This window comes from Cupressus sempervirens, chromosome 2, assembly GCF_028749045.1.
Source record: "Cupressus sempervirens isolate cs-2001-9-10 chromosome 2, ASM2874904v1, whole genome shotgun sequence".
NCBI lineage: Eukaryota > Viridiplantae > Streptophyta > Pinopsida > Cupressales > Cupressaceae > Cupressus > Cupressus sempervirens.
In genome coordinates, this window is record NC_143119.1 from 500,336,780 (window position 1) to 500,357,855 (window position 21,076).

Here is a 21,076-nt window from a genome sequence, read left to right on the forward strand (position 1 = left end):
TGCTTCCATTCTTCAATTTGCATGACTATATGTATTTAGCCTTGAATGATATTGAGTGAAGTTCCTTCCTTATAGAATCCATCTGCTTCTAGATCTGCATGTGATTTTTGAACTAAGGTAAAGGTTGAATTAGTGTATTTTGAGAATGTATTAGTGAATAGTGCATTGTTAGGCAGAGATAAGATTGAACATACTATTTTGGTGTATCACCCCCTTTAGATTAGATTAGTTAGTTTTATTTTCATGCATCTCCTTCTCCCTTTTCCTCTGAAGAGTAGTTAGGTGCACCTTGATAGTAAGGAAGCCGACCTTCTCTAGAGACTTAATCTCTAATTGCAAAGTCCTACACTTTCAAGATTTTTTTCCATTTTACATGAAGTTTCCTTTAGGTAAAAAATTTAGGTAAGGGTGCAAACTTTCATGTCAAAAAGTACCAGTGTCATGGTCTTGTTCTTATCTATTTTCTCAATCTCTTCATTCATGGTTGCAATCCAATCTTCATTGTCAAGTGCATCCTTGACTAATCTAGGCTCATACTCACACAATAAACATGTGTTTCTCCTTAATCTTTTTCTTGTCATAAATCCTAAATATTTTTCTCCAATGATTTGATTTGGTGTATGATGCCTTCTTACATACTTTGCTAGAAAAGGTTCAACTATTCTTTCTTCTTGCACTAGTTTTTTAGGTTCATCTTCTACGGTCACTTTTGGTATTACTTCTTTTATCTTAGTTTCTTCTTCTAGTTGTTTAGTAATCACTTCCTGACTCTCGGCTCCAACTACTTGATACTTGGTAGTCTAATACCATTACTCAACATTCATTGCTACTACTACTTGACATCTTTATTTTCAAGCTTGGTTAGGGTACTAGGATATTCTTCATAAACATATACAAATTTATTGTAGCTTTCAAGTTCATGTTTGCATTTAGCTTCATTTTTCTTTGCATATTTATCAACTCTAACATTTGCACTTTTTATAACTTTGTTAGTGTTAGAATTCAAACACTTATACACTTTTCTTTTAGTAGAATATCCAAGGAATATGCCTTCGTCACTTTTAAAATACATAAAGAAATAAGAAAAAAAAGACATCAAATACCATTCACACAAGTATGATACTAGGATTTAACATGGAAATCCAATTTGAGAATAACGACCCGTAACATGCTACCAATTTTTCACTCTTGTTTAGTTAGCTTTGTTAAGAGCCAACCCTATTAAAGGTTACAATAAACATTGTTAGTTGTGACTCTATTAAAGGATTTACTCACCCTATTAAGAGTGTCCTAGTTAGAGGGCTTAAGAACATCCCATTAGAATGTTACCTTGATTAAAGGATTTACAAATGAATGTTACGTCAACCTTGACTACATGATTTTAACTAATACAATGGATAGAAAGTAATATCAGGTTGATTTGATAAAAAATAACTCACTTTTCAAATATAGATCACAACGTAGCTCATCTCCTAATCCACTAACTAGTATCCATTAACATCTACATCACTAATTTTATTGAAAACCCTTCAAGCAATTACACTTCACCTTTACTCAGCTCTTTATAGCCTTCTGCTCAATTTCACCAATCAATAGAATCAAGAACTGCTTAACCTCTTTAGGTTATCCTTATTCCTCCTTAAATAGATAACTTTAATTTTTTTTTGGTTAAACATCACCATTAATCTTAGGGTTAGGTTAGATTCATTGAATCCTTCTATATCATTTTGTTTCCTCCTTCTCCTAGATACTTCTCAAAACTTCTCTTTGGATCCATGTCTAGGAACTCTCAAACATGTTTTATCATGCATTAAATGCTCCAACTCATCATTATTTATCCTTCATGTGCTTTTACAAATCTAAAAATTTAACTATGTTGGCTGGGAATTTGAATTCCCTCACAAACTATCAAATGCTATCACTCGGTCAATACTGCTTTCCTTGGCCTTGGTCATCACTAGAAAACTCTATCAATACTAAATGTCTTTCTTGGCATAATCTATCTTCACTTGGTCTTAATTTTTTTATACTGATTCTTTAGTGATGCTTACTCAACATTATATTTTCTTGACTTCTATTGCAACTTGGTCAATACTAACACAACTCAAATTCAACTATAATTTCCTTAATCTTCTACTTTGTTTCTTAGTTTAGCCTATGCATTTGATCCATCATAGATAATCTCTACCAAGGCTTCAATTCAACTATCTTCTTCACTTAGTGTAATAATTAAACAAAACATTATCTTGCCAAGGTGCCAACTAATCAAGTGCCCATTCTAGTTCCATGTAAGTCAACCCTTCCACTAGGTCTTCTTGTTATCTCTTCTTTTCAAATCCTCTTCATCAACTAAATGATATGTCACTCTAATTAGGTAGAAACTATCTTATTAGTAAGGTTTGACATCAAGGACAACATAAAAATTGTTCCAATTGTAGTTTCCAACAATCTCCCTCTTTGGCATTGATTACAACACCTCAAGCTACCATGCAACCCAAAAAGTCATTTGAGTATCCTTCTTGATTTGTGTCTTTCAAGTCCCTCTATGTTTAGTAAAAAATCTTCATCAATATCCTTAGTTTTATTATAATTATCATCTCATGATCCCAACAATCTTCTTGATTTCATCTTGTAGTTTCATTTTGATTCTCATCTCTCCAACTCTTATATGCAACACCTCTAGACACTATTTGTAGAAAAAATTGTAATAGCTCCCTCTATCATATCATAACATCATCTCTCTTGCTTATACTCTCCTTGTTTCATATATAAATTCTCCCTTTACTCAGGCTTCCCATGGTAATTGTATAAACTCCCCCCCTTGAAAATAATTCAAAAGACACCTTAATATATCTCATACATATTTATCATGTAGATACTTTATGTCAGCTCTCTGAGCTAGATTCTTCCTTTGTCATCTTGCTTATGATTGGTTCAACATGTTTTTCTTCTCTCTACATAGCTTTAGGCAGATCGTAAATTGTGACCTTTTGCATTGAGTTCTAAGATATTATAATCAAAACATTTGATGCAATGCTCCATCTCTAGCTTAGGTAATCCCAATTAGGAAAATCACCCCTAATTTACCTCTTAGATATTCATGAGCATCCTTGGGTAGTACTTTAGTGAAAACATCGGCTATATGTTCCTTTGTATTCACATTCTGCATTCTTACTTCTATGTCTTGTACCAACTCTCTCAAGTAATGATACTTGATAGCAATGTGCTTGGTCTTGGTGTGCATCATAGGATTCTTAGATATGTTTATAGCACTTGTTCTATCATAGAATATAACAACAACTTTAGTGATCTCTTCCTTCATTCCTTTCAACAATTGTATGATCAACACTATGTTAACATAATTAACCCTTGATGCTACATATTTAGCTTCTACTGTATATTAAGAAATTTTGTTATGTTTCTTGCTTGTCCATGAAACCAATCTCTTTCCTAGAAAGAAATCTCCACCACTTTTACTCTTTCCATCATCAACATTTCCAGCCTAATCTACATTAGTATACACCTTCAATTCAAAATTGTCATTTTTCTTCTAATAAAGTCCGTAGTCCTCTACTCCTTTCAAGTATCTTAGTATCTTTTTCACAACCATCATGTGATTCTCTTTAGGATTTGCAAAAAATCTAGCAACAATACCAAATGCTAATGCAATATCTAGTCTGCTGTGAACAACATATTGTAACTTTTTGATCATTTATATATACAAGGTTTGATTCACATCTATATAATTATCACTCTTTGAAAGTTTATGTCTAGTAGTCATAGGTGTACTAACTGGTCTTGAGTCTTCCATTCTAAATGTCTTTAATATCTCTTTAATGTACTTGGATTTGGTAAGGTATTTACCCTTCTTTATTTGATACACTTGCAGACCAACAAAGAATTTAACCTTTGCAAACATAGACATCTTAAACTCTTTCTTCATTTCATTAGCAAATTCTTTACAAAATGAATCTTTTCCTCCAAATATGATATCATCCACAAATATCTTAGGTAACAATATCTCTTTTTCAGATTTAGTCTTTAGGTATATATTACCATTATCATTAGTCCTTCCAATTCCAATCTTCACCAAGATGTGTGCAACCATTCATACCGTGCTCTAGGGGATTGTTTCAATCCATAAAATGCTTCGTGTAGCTTACATGCACTATTCCTCTTTCTTGGATGAACAAATCCTTCAGTTTGTTTAATATAGACTTCTTTCTCTAGAATTCTATTTAGAAATGAAAAATTGACATCCATTTGATACACTTTGAATCTTTTGTAAGTAATATATGTAAGAAAATTTCTCACTGCTAACCTTGCAACTGGGGAAAATTTCTCCCCATAGTCAATTTCTTCTTCTTGTGCATATCCCTTACAAACTAGCATTTCTTTATTTCTTGTGACTTCACCTTTCTCATTCATCTTGTATATAAATTCCATCTTTATACCAAAAAAATTCTTTTCCTTTGGTCTAGGTACTAATGTCCAAGTCTTGTTCTTCTCTATTTTTCCAATCTCTTCATTAATGGCTGCAATCCAATCTACATTCTCAAGTGCATCCTTGATTGATCTAGGTTCATACTCACACAATAAGCATGTATCACTCCTTAGTATTTTTCTTGTCATAACTCCTAAACCTTTGTCTCCAATGACTTGATGTAGTGTGTGATGTCTTCTTATATGCTTTGCTAACATAGGTTCAACTCTTATTTCTTCCTACACTAGTTCATCAAGTTCATCTTCTATAGTCACTTTAATTATTACTTCTTGTATGTAATCTCCTTCTTGTGGTTTTTCAGCAATCACTATCTAACACTTGACTCCAACTACCCAATGCTTAGTAGTTTGATATTGTAGCTCGACATTCATTGGCTGTTGCTACTTGACAACTTTATTTTTAGGCTTGGGTAGGGTACTAGGCTCTCCTTCATAAACATATACAAAATTCTTGTAGTCTTTAGATTCCTATTTGCATCTAGCTTCATTTTTCTCTAGATATTCAACAACTCTAACATTTGTACTTTCCAAAAAAATTTTAGTGTTAGAATTCAAACACTTATAAGCTTTTCTTTTAGTTGAATATCCTAGGATTATGCCATCATCATTTTTAGCATCAAGTTTTCCATGTCTATTGTCTTTCAGTAAATAAAATTTGTTTTACATACTTTGAAATACTTCACATTAGGTGCATATACATACCATAACTCAAAAGTTGTAGCATTTTTACCTTTCTTGACTTGTACTTGGTTCAAAGTATAAATAGTTATACTTACACCTTCTCTCCAATACTTTTGAGAAACGTTCTTCTCCATCATTAATGTCCTAGCACAATCTATGACTAATCTATTCCTCCTTTCAACTATACAATTTTGTGGATGGGTCCTTGGTGCTAACATCTATCTCTTAATTCCTCTATCATTGTAGAATATGTTGAATTCCTCAAATATAAATTCACTTCCTTTATTAGATCTCAGACACTTCAAGCTTTACTTATTTCCTTTTTAACTCTAGCCAAATACCACTTAAATAGTTGAAATATATTAGATTTTTCTTTCAAAAATATCAGAGTCATCATTCTAGAGTAAACACCAAAAAATAGAATAAAATATTTGTCACCATATTAGCTTTGCACTCTAATAGGTCCACAAAGGTTAGTATGAACTAACTTGAATATATCATTATATGAATGAGTCTTGCTCTTGAAACTAGACTTTGTCCTTTACCCAATAGACATTTCTTACACATTATATTATAAGGTTTCTTCAATCTTGGTAACCTTTTTACTCTTTTTATCTTACTAATGCTTACCAAATTATCAAAGTTAACATGACATAGCCTCTTACGCCATAACCAAATTTCTTCATATTGTACAAATAAGCATGTATAGTCAAATAAGTCTAGATAAAACAAGATAGAACAAGTTACCTCTTGTTTGTTCTCCACTTCCAATAAGTTCTCCAGAACCATTGTAGATCTTAGCCTCCTTGTGTTGAAAATCAACTCTATAACCTAAATTGTTAAACTATGCAACACTCAACAAATTGTAATTCAGTCCTTCAACCCACTAAGCATTATCAAATATGATATTGTTAGTCAATCTTGTTGATCCTTTACCTTTCACTAGACATGGTGCATCATTACCAAATGTAACACATCTTCCTATATAATGTTCTAAAGTTTTAAACTTACTTTTATCACCAATCATGTGATGTGAGAAACCACTATCAATTATCCATCCATCACCTTTACTCACATATGAAATAAGTGTAGTTTTCTCATCTTCATCAAAATTATCTTTTATTGCAACATAAAGAACTTGTTCATCATGACTCTCAGAATCACTATCAGTTTCTTCTTTAGTAATGTAACAAGATTTCTTACCTTTTTCCTTGTAGTCTTTGTATGCTTTTTTGTTTCTTCCATCTCTTCATGATCGATACTTGTTGTCTTTTTTTAATCCTTGTCATCCATGTCAGAACATCTTGTAGCAATATGACCAACTTTATTGCATGAAATTTTTTTTTAGGAAGTTTACCATTGAATTTTCCTTTGCCTCTTGGTAGTTTCGTAGCCATTAATGCTTCAAGATCTTGAAGATCATCATTGGATTTTTCTCTATCCCTATCCTCATACTTTCCTTTCTTCTTCTTATACTTATGTAGAACCAATTGTAACTTGAAAGAATATTCAATAGTAGGGTCAGTAAAATTATCAAAATTTGACAATTCAAAAGTAGTAAGCTTCCCAATTAGACTATTCAAGGCTAGATCAATACTAGGAGTACATCTTGATTTGTGTACTGTAGAAACTCTACTAGCACAAATATGAAGTAGGGTTATTAGTAACTTGCTAATCATAGTTTCATCAGTGATTTTTCCTTTAGCTCCTCTAATTGCATTCACCACTTCTTTGATTCAACCATAATATTGTGCAATGTTCTCACCTTCTTTCATCATCATATCATTAAACTTGCCTCTTAATATTTATGACTTAGCTCTTAGTACATTCGTGTCTCCACCATGAATCTTTTCCAAATTTTCCCACATTTTCTTTGTAGTAGTGCATTCCTTTATTTCATCAAACTCTAAGTAACTTAGCACAGATGCAATCCCCAACACTACATGATTGTGTACTTTATTCTCCTTTATCTACAAGGTTGTCATAGGTGTTGGTACTACCATGTAGTTATGCTCTAGGTGGTATAATGTTGAATCTCCAATTCTGACAATGTACAATTTCACCAAACTTTTCCATGCAGGCAAGTTTTGCTTGTTCAACTTAGGCACCTCCAATCTTATCATCTTGATCTTTAGCTTTAATTCCCTTCAAATTTTCCTTACAAGAACCATAAGATTTAATACCAATTGCTAGAATGATTTTGGAATAAATGAGAGTGGGGGTGAGTGAATAAGTTAACCTTAGGTCCAGATGTTCGAAATAAACTTTTAACCATTTTTAACAACTCAGATTTATTCATTAGTCCACTTGATCTCTATATCAACTTAACAGTAACATAAACTTGCAACTCATTATCCTAGTAGTAACCTAATTGTTGAATGTAAAGCAATAAGAAATAAAAAACATCAAATACCTTTCACACAAGTATGACACTAGGATTTAATGTGGAAACCCAATCTAGGAAAAACCACCAATAACATGTTACCAGTATTTCACTCCTATGAAGTGAGCTCAATTAAGAGCCAACCTTGTTAAAGGTTACAATACACACTATTAGGTGTGACCCTATTAAAAGATTTAATCATCCTATTAGGAATGTTCTGGTTAGAGGGCTTAAGAACATCCCATTAGAATGTCATCTTGATTAAAGGATTCACAAATGTCTATTAGGTGAACCTTGATTAAAGGATTTTAACTGATACAATGGTTAGAAAGTAATAACAGGTTGATCTAATAAATACAAATCACTTTACATATACAAACCACAATGCACCTCATCTACTAATCCATTTAATGGCCTCCATTAACATCTCCATCACTAATTTTCTTGGAAACTTTTCAAGAAATCACACTTCACCTCTGTACAACACTTCATAGCCTTATTCTCAAGCTCACCAATCAACATAATCAACAACTACTTTACCTATTTAGGTTATCCTTATGCCTTCTTAAATAGGTAGCTTTGATCTTTTGTCACTCAAACATTACTATTGATCTTAGGGTTAGTTCAAATTCATCAAATCCTTCTATCATTTCATTTCCTTTTTCTGCTTCTAGATATTCTCTTTAAATCCATATCCATAAACTCTCAAATACAATTTATCATGCATTAAATGCTCCAACTCATCAATGTTTATCCTTCACATGCTTTGACCAATCCAAAAATTCAACTGTGTCAGCTTGGAATTTGAATTCCTTCACAAACTATCAAATGTTGTCACTTGGTCAATACTATATTCCTCGGCCTTAGTCAACACTAGACAACTTAGTTAATACTAGTTGTCTTTCTTGGCATACTCTATCTTCACTCAGACTTACTTTTATAATACTTACTCTTCACTGATGCTCGATCAACACTATATTTTCTCAACTTCTAATGTAACTCAGTCGACACTAACATAACCCAACTTCAAATATAACTTCCTTAATATTTTTCTTTGTCTCTCATTTTAGCCTATCGGTCCTTCATTGATCATCTTAACTAGGCTTCAATTTAACTATCTTCTTCACTTAGTATAAAGATTAAACAATACATTATTTTGCCAAGGTGCCAATTAATCAATTTCCAATTATAGTTCCACATAACTCAACTTTTCACTAGGTCTTCTTGTCATGTCTTCTTTTCAAATCCTCTTCATAATCAAATGACATGGCACTCTACTTAGGCAGCAACTGTCATCACTAAGGTTTTACATCAATGACAACATAACAACTATTCCAATTGTGGTTTCCAACAAATGGATGCCCCTTGACACTACTACAATGGCATACAAAAATATGAACTAACTTCTTTATATAACATGAAATGGGTTCAAAATCCATTTAAGAAATCAACATAACTTCTCCCAACAACCCAAATATATGATAACACTATTTGATCATATTTCTTAAGCCAAGTCAAGTCACAAAGTGACCCAACTAAAAGAAAATTTGATTTGAAACAACTAGCTTTTAAAAATATTATCTAGGAAACTCATAACCCAATTTGATCAACCAATTTATCACTCTCAATCATTGAAACTATAATTCTTGCCAATTGTCAGATTGAATAAATTGCTATGTTGACTAGCCTAAAAAGTTGGCAAAAAAGCAACCGAGCAAAAATATTTGGTAAGCATATTCTATGATCCACATATTCATCTTGAAAATTTTCACTTCATGATGACAATAGGATCAAAATATATCAAATGTTGAAGATGTAACTTAAAACTATTATGCACTAAACATAATAGTCAATAATAAACTATGTTTGGAATTGACCTTAAAATTTGAGAAAACAAACACTTTGGAATTAATAAATTTAGATATAGACTCTACTTAATATGGAGAATATGTGGGTACATTTTTGGCTAATGATACAAAATTGGATACATTTGGAAAATCATCAAAGTAGGTTACTCTGAATTGTAAAACTAGACAATCTTGACAAAATAATGATTTTTGCAAATGGAATGGCTTCTGAAAAGTACTCAAACAGATTCATCAAGATCTAAAAAATAGCATGTGAGGAGTATTTTCAGTATATAATTTAGTGGAACAAACCTTTTAATCCCTCCAATCAATAGTTACAAGATATAACTTCATGAATAGGCCTCCCAACAATTCTGTAAATATGATTACTAGTAAAACTTTAGAAATTTCATTTGGAATTTTCTTGGAAAACTAATTAAAAGGATTCATCCAAAGCTCAAGTCTAAAACATGGGAAATATATAGTCTCAAGAATTCAATAGAGAAATAATTTTTTCAATTAGATTATTTGGGTCAAATATATTCAAAGTCAAATGGGACAAAAATGAATAACCAAGTTTGGGGAGATACAAAACCTATCAAAACATGTTGTAATGACCTAAAAATTGAAACATGGGTTTTTAATACAAATTATAAACATTACCAAAGTGATAGCTCCTAAAATATAAATAGGTGTAAGATATTCTATTACAAAGTAATATTTTCACAATAGGTTGACACTTGGGCAAATCCATAGATTTTACATATGCAAAAAAATACATCTAATTGAATGACTCAAAATTTGAAAGAAATGAAATCAAATTAATATACATGTCAAATGAAATTTGATAACCACATAAAAAATTTGGTATACTTTAGGATTATTACTGGGGTAATAGGATCAAAATCTCTTATAGGGTTCCTTTTAGCAAAGTTCACAACAAGGTACTCTCAAAAATCTTTTGAATTTTGAATCCCAACTGTGGCTTTTTCTTGGGATGCATGTCCCTTGTTGGCCTGACAAGAATTCATAATCTCTTGGTTAAGCATACTATACCAAGAAATTTATTTAACACCTTTATTGAAAGAAAGAAACTCCTACTTCTAACTATATAGATGATAAGCCCAAACCACCAACACTTCTTACCTCTATCATAAAATTTGATTTTGATTTCTATTCTCTTGAGGAAAGATAAAAAAACTTATTCACATTAGTCTCATAAAAAACATCAACACCTTCATGTTGATTAATGGAAGTACAAATAGGATAACAAGATACTAAGGTGGGAGGGGGGGTGGGGGTGGGGGGCGTGAATTAGAATCTAAATAACTTTTACATTTCAACAATTCATCACACTAATGAGGCCAATTATTGCCTCTATTTTATATTAATTTTAATACTCTGTTTTAAATACTATCAGGATATTTGTGAACATAACCAGTTGAACTTATGATAAAGTCCAGATAGAATTGTTAAACCATGGGTAGATAATTATGTCATATTTTATCAATATTATACATATAATGTAGTATTTCATATAACTAGTAGAATGTGTGTTCTAATATCTATTTTTAGTTTTATTATGCTTATTTGCATAAATATTTCTACAATCGCAACTAACTTGCTAGGAAAGGGAGAAGTTGGAGAGTGGTCGACAACATTCAAGAAGGAGTGTCAAGGCCCAGCTATGGTGGAAGAATCATTATGGTACTAGAAGACATGGCTACTACAAAGGAGCCATTATTCTAGGAATGCAAGGATGAAGTGTTGCTATATTCCCTCTGCATTTACTATTGTGCTGAATTGGTCGCCCAAAATTTATTGCTTATTCTACGAGTTGTTATATTTCGATCTTCATTTTCTTTTCTATTTTTGAATAAGTGTCGATCCTCTATTTATAGGGATTGGATCAATAGTTTGAAAAGGTTGGAAAAGGTTTATGGAAAGACGTTGTTGTATCTCGTAGTGAGTTATCTACAATTTTATGTATTGTTCTTATGTAAGGAGTCTTTGAATATAATGAAGTAATTCTTGGTTTATATTTTGAACCAAGGGGGCCCACTTGGGAGGTGGATTAGATTAGAGTAGTGTAGATTTGTTTCCAACATTTTTAGTAGTTTAGATAGAAGTTATAGTTTCTTCCTATAGCATTGTACTTTGTGAATGTTTCTGCAACATCTACAAGAGTAGTCATAGTGGATGGTCTAGGTTGAAATATAGGTTAGCATGGAGTTTCATTTCTAACATTCATTTTAGTAAGGAGTTAAGTGTGTTACTTTCTTGCAATATAAGCATACCGACTCTTCAAGGAACGTAGTGCACATACTGTGCCAACCATTTCAAGTATATGTCCTTGGATTGACAAATTTAATGCACCTCATAGTGGGAGAAGTAATCCTTAGATTGAATAAACTATTCTTAAGTAAGGTTTTGGGCATGATTATCACACACCTATTGTGAGGTGGACCATTTTTGGCATCCTTTCTGGGGATGGTGTCAAGCTAGGAACATCTTTTTGAGTCATAGTTTTTTTTATATAGCTAGTTTTATTAAAATAGAGATTTGCAATCCTAAAAATTGTTATACGAGCGTAAAGAATTCAATTGTATGCATCAAAGAGGAAGATGAAGAGACGATTATGATAGATTTCTTCCACAAGGTCTATTTATTTGAACGACAAAATTAAAGAAGTTGAGTTGCCTTTTGAGGATGTAAGTCCTTATTTTCCTACAACATCTTCCTCTAGAGAAAAATCTTTGGATATAAGTGTTCTTTAGTCATTTGTTGGAATCTTGGCAACCTTTCTTGATAGTTCTAGTCCAAATCCACTTATTGTTAAAAATCCTATAGCTAATGCTCATTTTCAACAAAAACCCCATAATCAAATGCTTCTAGTAATGGCACACCCTACTTTTCCATTTCCTCTCCTAAGCCTCATAAATAATGCTAATCTATAAAATATACCTATTGCCGCTCTTCCAAAGTTTTATGGACTTCTAACTAAGGATCCTGATACTTTCTTGTTTGATTTTGACATACTCTTTCATAGCTTTGACTATAACACCGATGCCCACAAGATCAAGTTGTTTCTAGCAACAATGAAAGAATATCCTTATGATGGTTCATGGGCTTGGGAGCCAATGCAACAAGTATCTGGGATGAAATGCAAACTCTATTTTTGGAGAAATAAAAATATTACTACAAGGGGAGTGATCCAAAGGAAGATGACATTTTTAGAATATCACAAAAGGAGGACAAAACATTAGAAGACTATGTTTCACATTTTTTGTTCACAATGCAGAAGAACCCCCAGAATGTACTGGCAGAGGATTCACATAAACTAGTCTTCTTGAGAGGGGTAAACAATAATTGTTTGGAAGCATTAGACCTAATGGCTAGTGGTGATATTTATTAATCTTCTTGGGATGACCTCAAGAAAATCTGTCTTAAATACTCAAGGTCAATTGTGGAGAAAGGCAGAGGGTACTAGTCCATAGTCACTAAAGGGATTAGTCAAGGCATTTCAAAGCTCAAGATATTTAATTTACTCTCAGATTTCAAGCAAGACATCATAAATGATGTCGCTACACATCTTAACACCATGACTGCAAAGAAGAACCATGCTGAGGCTGAATCACGATTGGTAGAGTACTACCCTCACTACCATAAACAAAAGCAAGACTACACATGTAAGCTGGTAGCCAACCTAGAGAATTAACATTTGCCAACTAAGTACATGAAGATAGATGGGGACAATGATCAAGTGTTCTTCATTGCTCAACATTGACCATAGGCTTCAAGACAAGGTATGCCTCAAGATCCTCTACAATTTTCAAATCTTTACAATAATCAGTGGCAAAACCAAAGTTATCAGAATCCTTCTTAGTGCTCCCAACCTCCCTGGAAAAACCAACAAAACAACCAGTGGCCTAATTAGAAAAATAACCAGTGGAAAAATCAAGAAAATCAATGGCAACCAATGCAAGGAAATTGGCAACAAAATAACCAATGGAGGGGGCCTCCATAGTGGCCTAACCAAAATCTTGGTAACCCACAACTACCTTCTCTAGTGCAACCACCTGCAATAATGCCACTTCCTACACCAAATAATGCTAATCCTAAGCCAACCCAATTTCCTACTCAATCTCAGCCAAATCCAAACAACAAGCAAAAGCAATAGTAAATGTACACTAATGATACTCAATAGTACCCTACTTATTCACTAGAGATATCTGATATCCATTTGAAATCTGGCACAAATCTACCTACACCAAAATATCATATTATCATGGAAGTTGTAGACACTCCTACATCACCACTTCTAAAAGCTACACTGGCAAATACCAACCTACCAACTGATTTACCCAGCAAGACTACTAACCACACCTTAGTAAATCCTCCCTTTCCACATAGGCTAAATAAAGATAAATTTATATCCCAAGAGGAAGAGACATTTGATATTGTTGAACAACTAAAAAAATGCACATCCAAATCCCTTTGTTCCAAGTTATCAAGGACATCCCTCTTTATGGAAAGGTTATTAAGGAAACATGCCTTAAGAAGCTAGGGAAGAAGAGGAAAGATCCTCAAATAGTCCATGTTGTTAGGCAATTGGAAAATATCATGTTAGGGAAGGTAATGATACCAAAGTATTCAAATCTTGGTAGTCCAGTAGTTAATCTAATCATAAATGGATAGGCTATGAAAAATGCTTTAGTTGATTTGGGAGTAGCAATAAATGTGATGAGTAAAGATACAATGCATAGGTTACACATAGAAGGCTTAAGGACAACTCCCACAATATTATAACTTGTTGATAGTTCAACTGCCACTCTAGATGGTCTCGTAGAAGATGTGATTGTGACTTTAGATTGATGGGAATACCCTACTAATTTTGTTATCCTATCACATAAAGTAAAACTTGCTAGTTATTTTGTTATATTAGGGAGACCCTAGTTAGCCACCACTAATGCTAAAATTAATTGCAGATCAGGGAGTATGACAATTTCAAATAGTCAAGCCATAAGCAAGCTAGTGGTATATTCACCTTCCCAACCCCAGCTAGACTTGGGATAAGCTATTTGGCTAGATTTAAGGGATGAAGAGGAAGAGCTGAATTCTATAGCCCAACTCATGATGTTGTATATGTAGTCTTTTTTTAAAATGCAAGAGGACGATGATGTAATATAGAGCATTCTTACCAATGAATGTATAGTGGCCAGAGATCTTGCTGAGATTTCTATCTTAAAGCTATGTACCTATGAAGATTGTGTCTACCTAGCAAGCCCTAAGATAATTTATCAATTACTACCAAGTGAAGTAGCTAAAATTCTAGTACTAGAAGTGTCAATGGTAGAGTTAAAAAATACTATTGAACTTTCTCTTATTCATAATCTCCATGTAAACAATAAGTTGTCCCAATCACAATTGGGATTGTTAACCAAGCTCCTCAATCAGTATGAGAAAGCCTTTGCTTGGGATTATGGGGATATGTTAGGACTGAGCCCTAAAATTTTCACCCATAGGATCTACATCAATGATGGAAGCTTGCCACTATGTTAGCCTTAGAGGATAATAAATTCAGCATTGGGCGAGATAGTTAAGATCGAGTTGCAGGAGCTGTTGGATATTAGATTCATCTATCCAATCTCTGATAGCAAATGGGTATCACCATTAATTATTATACCTAAGAAAGGAGGTAAGTGGCAGATATGTGTAGATTATAGAGAGTTAAATAATGCCGTAAAAAAGGATCACTTTCCTTTTCCCTTTATTGACCAAGTTTTGGATACTTTGGCTAGAAATAAATACTTCTAATTTCTAGATGGGTACAATGGTTACAATCAGATAAGTATTTCTCTAGAAGATCAAGAGAAGAATACATTTACATATTCTTGGGGTAACTATACTTATTTTGTATTACCATTTGGATTATGCAATGCACCTGCTACTTTTTAGAGAGCTGTAATTAGCATCTTTGCTAACATATCACATGATTACATGGAGATATATAGGGATGACTTCACTACATTTGGTGTCACATTTGAGAAATACCTAAAGAAATTGGAGAAAGTACTAATCCAATATAAAGAATATCTCTCAATAGTGAGAAATGCTTTCTGATGATGTAGGAAGGTGTGGTCCTTGGACATTTTATCTCTGAAGCTAGAATCTAGGTAGATCCTATGAAAATAAAGGTAATTATCACACTCCCTATTCCCAAAAAGAAAAAAGAAGTTAGATCTTTCCTAGGATATGTTTGCTATTATAGGAGGTTTATCCAAAAATTTAGTCAGATAGCTAGTCACCTATATACTTTTCCTACCAAAGAAGTTGAGTTTGCCTGGACAAAGGAATGTAATGACTTCTTCCAATAGCTCAAGTCATTGTTGACAACTGCACCAATACTTAGGGTCTTGATTGGACTCTGCCTTTTCAAATACATATAGATGCTTCTAACTATGCCATAGGTGTATTCCTAGGACAAAAATCTCAAAACCTTGAATGCAATCTACTATATCAGTAAGAGCCTTCATGGACTAGAGTTAAACTATACATTGACTAAAAAAGAACTATTAGTAGTAGTTTATGCTTTGAAATTTTTTTGGCATTATTTAACTAGTTATCCCATATTTTCTCATACTGGCCATGTAGCAATTAAGTATCTCATGAACAAACTGGCCATCATAGGTAGGTTAGCAAGATGGCTACTTGTTTTGTAGTAATTTAATATCACAATCATTGACAAACCTAGGAAAGTGAATGTGGTAGCTAATTATCTATCTAGAATTAACCATGATGAAGAAGATACTACTTTGATAGATGATATATTTCTAGATGAGCATTTATTTCATATTGCTATCCAAAACCCTTGGTACATGGACATAGATAATTATATTATAGCTAACAAAATGCCCCCACATTTCTCTTACAAGGATAAGAGGCTTCTTATAGAGAAAAGCTTCTATTTATCTTGGATTGATAACACACTATTTTACACTAGACCTGACCAAATTATGAGGAGATGTGTGCAAGAAGATGAGACATACGACATTCTACATGCATGTTATAATGAACCATGTGGGGGTTACTTTGCAACAAAAAGAACAACATTAATATTTTAACAATTGATTAGTATTAGCCTACACTTCATAAAGATGTAGCTAGTTATACACAAAAGTGTGATAAATGTCAGAGGATGGGCCAACCAAAAAAATTAGAATAAATTCCTCTCAATCCACAGGTGGTGGTAACACCATTCAACAAATGGGGCATGGACTTCATTGGTCCAATAGATCCTCTATCCAATGGGAAATCATACATCCTTGTATGCACTGACTACCTAACAAAATAGTTTGAAGTCAAAGCCATGAAGCATTTCCTTGACCATAAAGTTGTCACATTTCTATATGAAGAAATATTTACTCGATATGGCATACCCAGAGAACTTGCTACCGACTAGGGTGCTCAATTCACTTCCAATATGAGAATAGAACTCATGAAGGAATATAATATCAAACATCAAAAATCAAGCCCCTATCATCCTCAAACTAATGGACAAGAAAAAGTTACAAATTGGGAGAAAGAAGTTGTCTTGACAAAGATAGTTCATTTGTACCACAAAGATTGGAGCAACAAACTACCAAAAGCTATCTAGGCATATCAAATGACATGGAAGACCACCACAAGCTTCACACCATTCAAACTTTTTTATGGAAAGGAAACAATGCTACCCATTGAATTTGAACACAAAACTTTAAGAATAGTGTTGGAGTTAAACATTGATCTTCCTATAGCACAACAAGAGTGCTTACTACATCTTAATTTTGTGGATGAAATGTGCAAGTTTTCCTTGGAACACATAGAAATCATACAAAAGAAAAGGAAACAATGGCATGACTCCCACATTAAGAGAATAAAATTTCAAGTTGGAGATTGGGCATCACTTTATGATTCCATATTCAAAAAAATACTAGGCAAGCAACAAACATGATGGCTGGGTCCCTATGAAATTAGCCATATATTTTCAAATGGAGCAATCCAGTTAACCACAATTGATCCAATACACTTCAAGTTATTAGTTAATGGACATCAGCTAAAGTTGTATCACCAGCCCCAAATGAAAGAAGACTTCCTGTAACAATTTCAATAGCCAGTTTCAAACAAACAATAGATAACACTTCCTGCAACAAAGGGTACTAACCTTCTTCCTGCAACTCTTCAATAAGAATTCCTTCAAGCATGCCCATAATAACAACTTCATGTTTACATAAAGTTCAATTCTCCATTCACTTTCTAAATTCTTCTTTTTCAACTCATTTCATTTCTTTCTCTACCACCCACCCACCTTCCTTCTCATCATCTTTCTATGCTTTCAATAATATGGTGAGTTCATTGATGTATGCTATCACTACTATTCTTCCACTCTCGCTACCTTTATCTAGCATGTACAATGATCAAATTGACATGTATAAGATTTTAAATTTTCATTCATTATTAGCACATAGGTTTAGTTGGATATATCTACTACTGCATTAAATATATCATTGTGGCATTATGCCAGTTTTGTACTCATGCTAAGTATGACAAGTGAGGACACTTTTCAATGTTTTATAGGGGGAAGGGATGGTTACTAATTCCAAATGGAATTTCCATTTACTCATTAAAGAACCTCAAATATGTACTTTCCCTTTGTTTGATTAAAATCTAGTTGCCATAGTATGCAAGTGTCAAGTGTCGTACCTTTTTTCCCAAATAATCCCTCATTGTCAGACTAAGATGTGACCTAAATTCAATTAGATGTGACCCAAATTAAATTTTGAAGCAATTCTTGCATATCTATGATTCATTCTGTTAAAACCACATTATTATTGTTCATGACAAAAAAACCAAAAGAATGTGAAAAGGGTTTGTGGTTTTATACAGAAGAAGTCTGAAATTCACAAGAGAGAAGTCTAGGAAAGAACAAGAGGATTCTACTACACTTTCAGGAGTAACAGGCGTGGGAGGAATGAGTTTGGAGACTTTCAATCAACTACCAGAAGATGCAATGCTTGGGGACATGCCTTAAACTTACCAGGGGGAAGATGATGAGGCCAATTATTTCCTCTATTTTATATTAATTTTAATACTCTATTTTTAATACTGCCAAGACATTTGTGAACTCATAACTAGTTGAACTTATTATAAAGTCCAGATAGAAATATTAAACCATGGGTAGATAGTTATGTCATATTTTTCCAATATTATACATATAATGCAATATTTCATATAACCATCAAAATGTGTGTTCTAATATCTGGATTTAGTTTTATTATGCTTATTTGTGTAAATATTTTTGCAATTGCAACTAACTTGCTAAGAAAGGGAGAAGCTAGAGAGTGGTCAACAACATTCAAGGAGTGTCAAGGCCTAGCTATGGTGGAAGGATCATTATAGCACCAAAAGACACAACTACTACAAAGGAGGAGTCATTATTCTAGGAATGCAGGATGAAGTGTTACTATATTCCCTTTGCATTTGCTATTGTGCTGAATTGGTCACCCAAACTTTATTGCTTATTTTGTGGGTTGTTATATATCCCTCTTCTTCTCTAGTGGATCTTAAGTCAATTTTTTTTCTTTTCTATTTTAGAATAAGTGTTAATCCTCTAATTATAGGGATTGGATCAATAGTTTGAAAAGGTTGGAAAAAGTTTATACAAAGACATTGTTGTATCTCATAGTGAGTTATCTATAGTTTTATGTATTATTTTTATGTAAGGAGTCTTTCAAATATAATGAAGTAATTCTTGGTTTGCATTCTATGTTAGTAGATTAGCAGCCAAGGGGGCCTACTTGGGAGGTAGATTAGATTGGAGTAGTGTAGATTTATTTCTAGCATTTCTAGTATTTCAAATAGAAGTTACAATTTCTTCCTATAGCATCATGCTTTGTGAATGTTCCTATAGCATCTATAACAGCATTTATAGTGGATGGTCTAGGTTGAAATATAGGTTAGCATAGAGTTTCATTTCCAACATTCATATCAGTAAGGAGTTAAGTGTGTTACTTTCCTGCAACATAAGCATAATGACTCTTCAAGGAACCTAGTGCACATATTGTGCTGACCATTTCAATTAAACGTCCCTAGGTTGACAAATTAAATGCACCTCATGGTGGGAGAAGTAATCATTACATTGAATAAACTATTCCTAAGTAAGGCTTTGGGCATGATTATCACACACCTATTGTGAGGCGGACCACACACATTCACCAGTTGTCTTGTGCATGTAAAACTTGTAAGAGTAAGATTTTTGTAACATGCAAATCTAATCTATCACATGTATGAAAATAAACACATAACACAATATTTATTACCCATAAACCCTCCAAGGTGAAGGTAAAACTAGGGTGAGGATGACACCCACAAATCTTCACTACTATATCTATAAATTTAACCTGTTAGGGTTACAATGTTTAATCATAAAATATGATCTACCCTATGAGGAGTTTACCCTATTAAAAGCATTTGAGACTAGTAGGTCTTACCTTGTTAGAGGATTTAACACTTACAATAAAGTAAGGACTCTATTAGGATATTTACAAAGATTTGTTAAGACCACTCTATTAATAGATTTACCCTAAATCAAGTTGATTAAAATTGATTCAGTACATGACTCTTAGTATGCTTTGTAAGCTAATAATGAGTCTTCTCTTTGCAAAACTAATACTCTCTTTTGATTTGATAAAAAAATTCTTCCCCCTCACTTCTTTATTAGGTAACTTTCTTTGCTAAGAGATAACAAAACACTTCTACTAACTTATGATCTAATCTTAATCCTTCACTTCACTATTCACATATCGCTTCCTTCCTCATATGACCTTTTCTCCTTATCTCTTTTCTAGTTTAAAATCTTATCTATTTAAAGAGTTCCATAAAGAGTTTTCTAGATGCTTTCATATTTTGCCTCTTCATCTCAATCATTGATCACAAAACATAGGGATCTATGATTCCCATGATAAATGTGTAAAACTCTCTATAACAACCTTTACAAATATTAAATATTCCTTCCATGTTGGATTGAATTTTTTTTTTTAAACTCAAAGTCTGTATCATTGCTAACTTTTATGTATACTCTACATTTCTTGACACTTACTATTTTTTGATAGTCAGGATTGTTGATGCTCAATTTGTATTATGCTCAACATGTATTATGTAACTTGACACTTATATGCTTGAATTGCTCAATAGGTGTTGAACTCAGCTTGTATAGAAAATACTCATTGACACACACTTACTTAGCTCCTATAGGGCTCAATACACACATACTTATGTACATGACTCAACCTATATAGAGTAGCTCAATCATAGTGATGACTGTTTGACACTTCCTAGTAAATGACGAAGCGTTTAACACTAATAGACAACAATAGATAGAGATACCAACAAGGCCCCCCTTTGACATTAGTAGTTAAAAAAAAAAATTCATGATTACATCATTACAAATACAATTTGGTATGAGTACTCCCCCTAAGTCTTATGACTTATGCCAATAATGAATAATGAATAAACAATGTAGAAATGAATACTTACCTACATACTCTACTTTATGACAACAAATAATTCCCCCTTATTTTTGAAAACTTATGTCAAGGCTGATGGGGTTGAATGGATGGAAGAA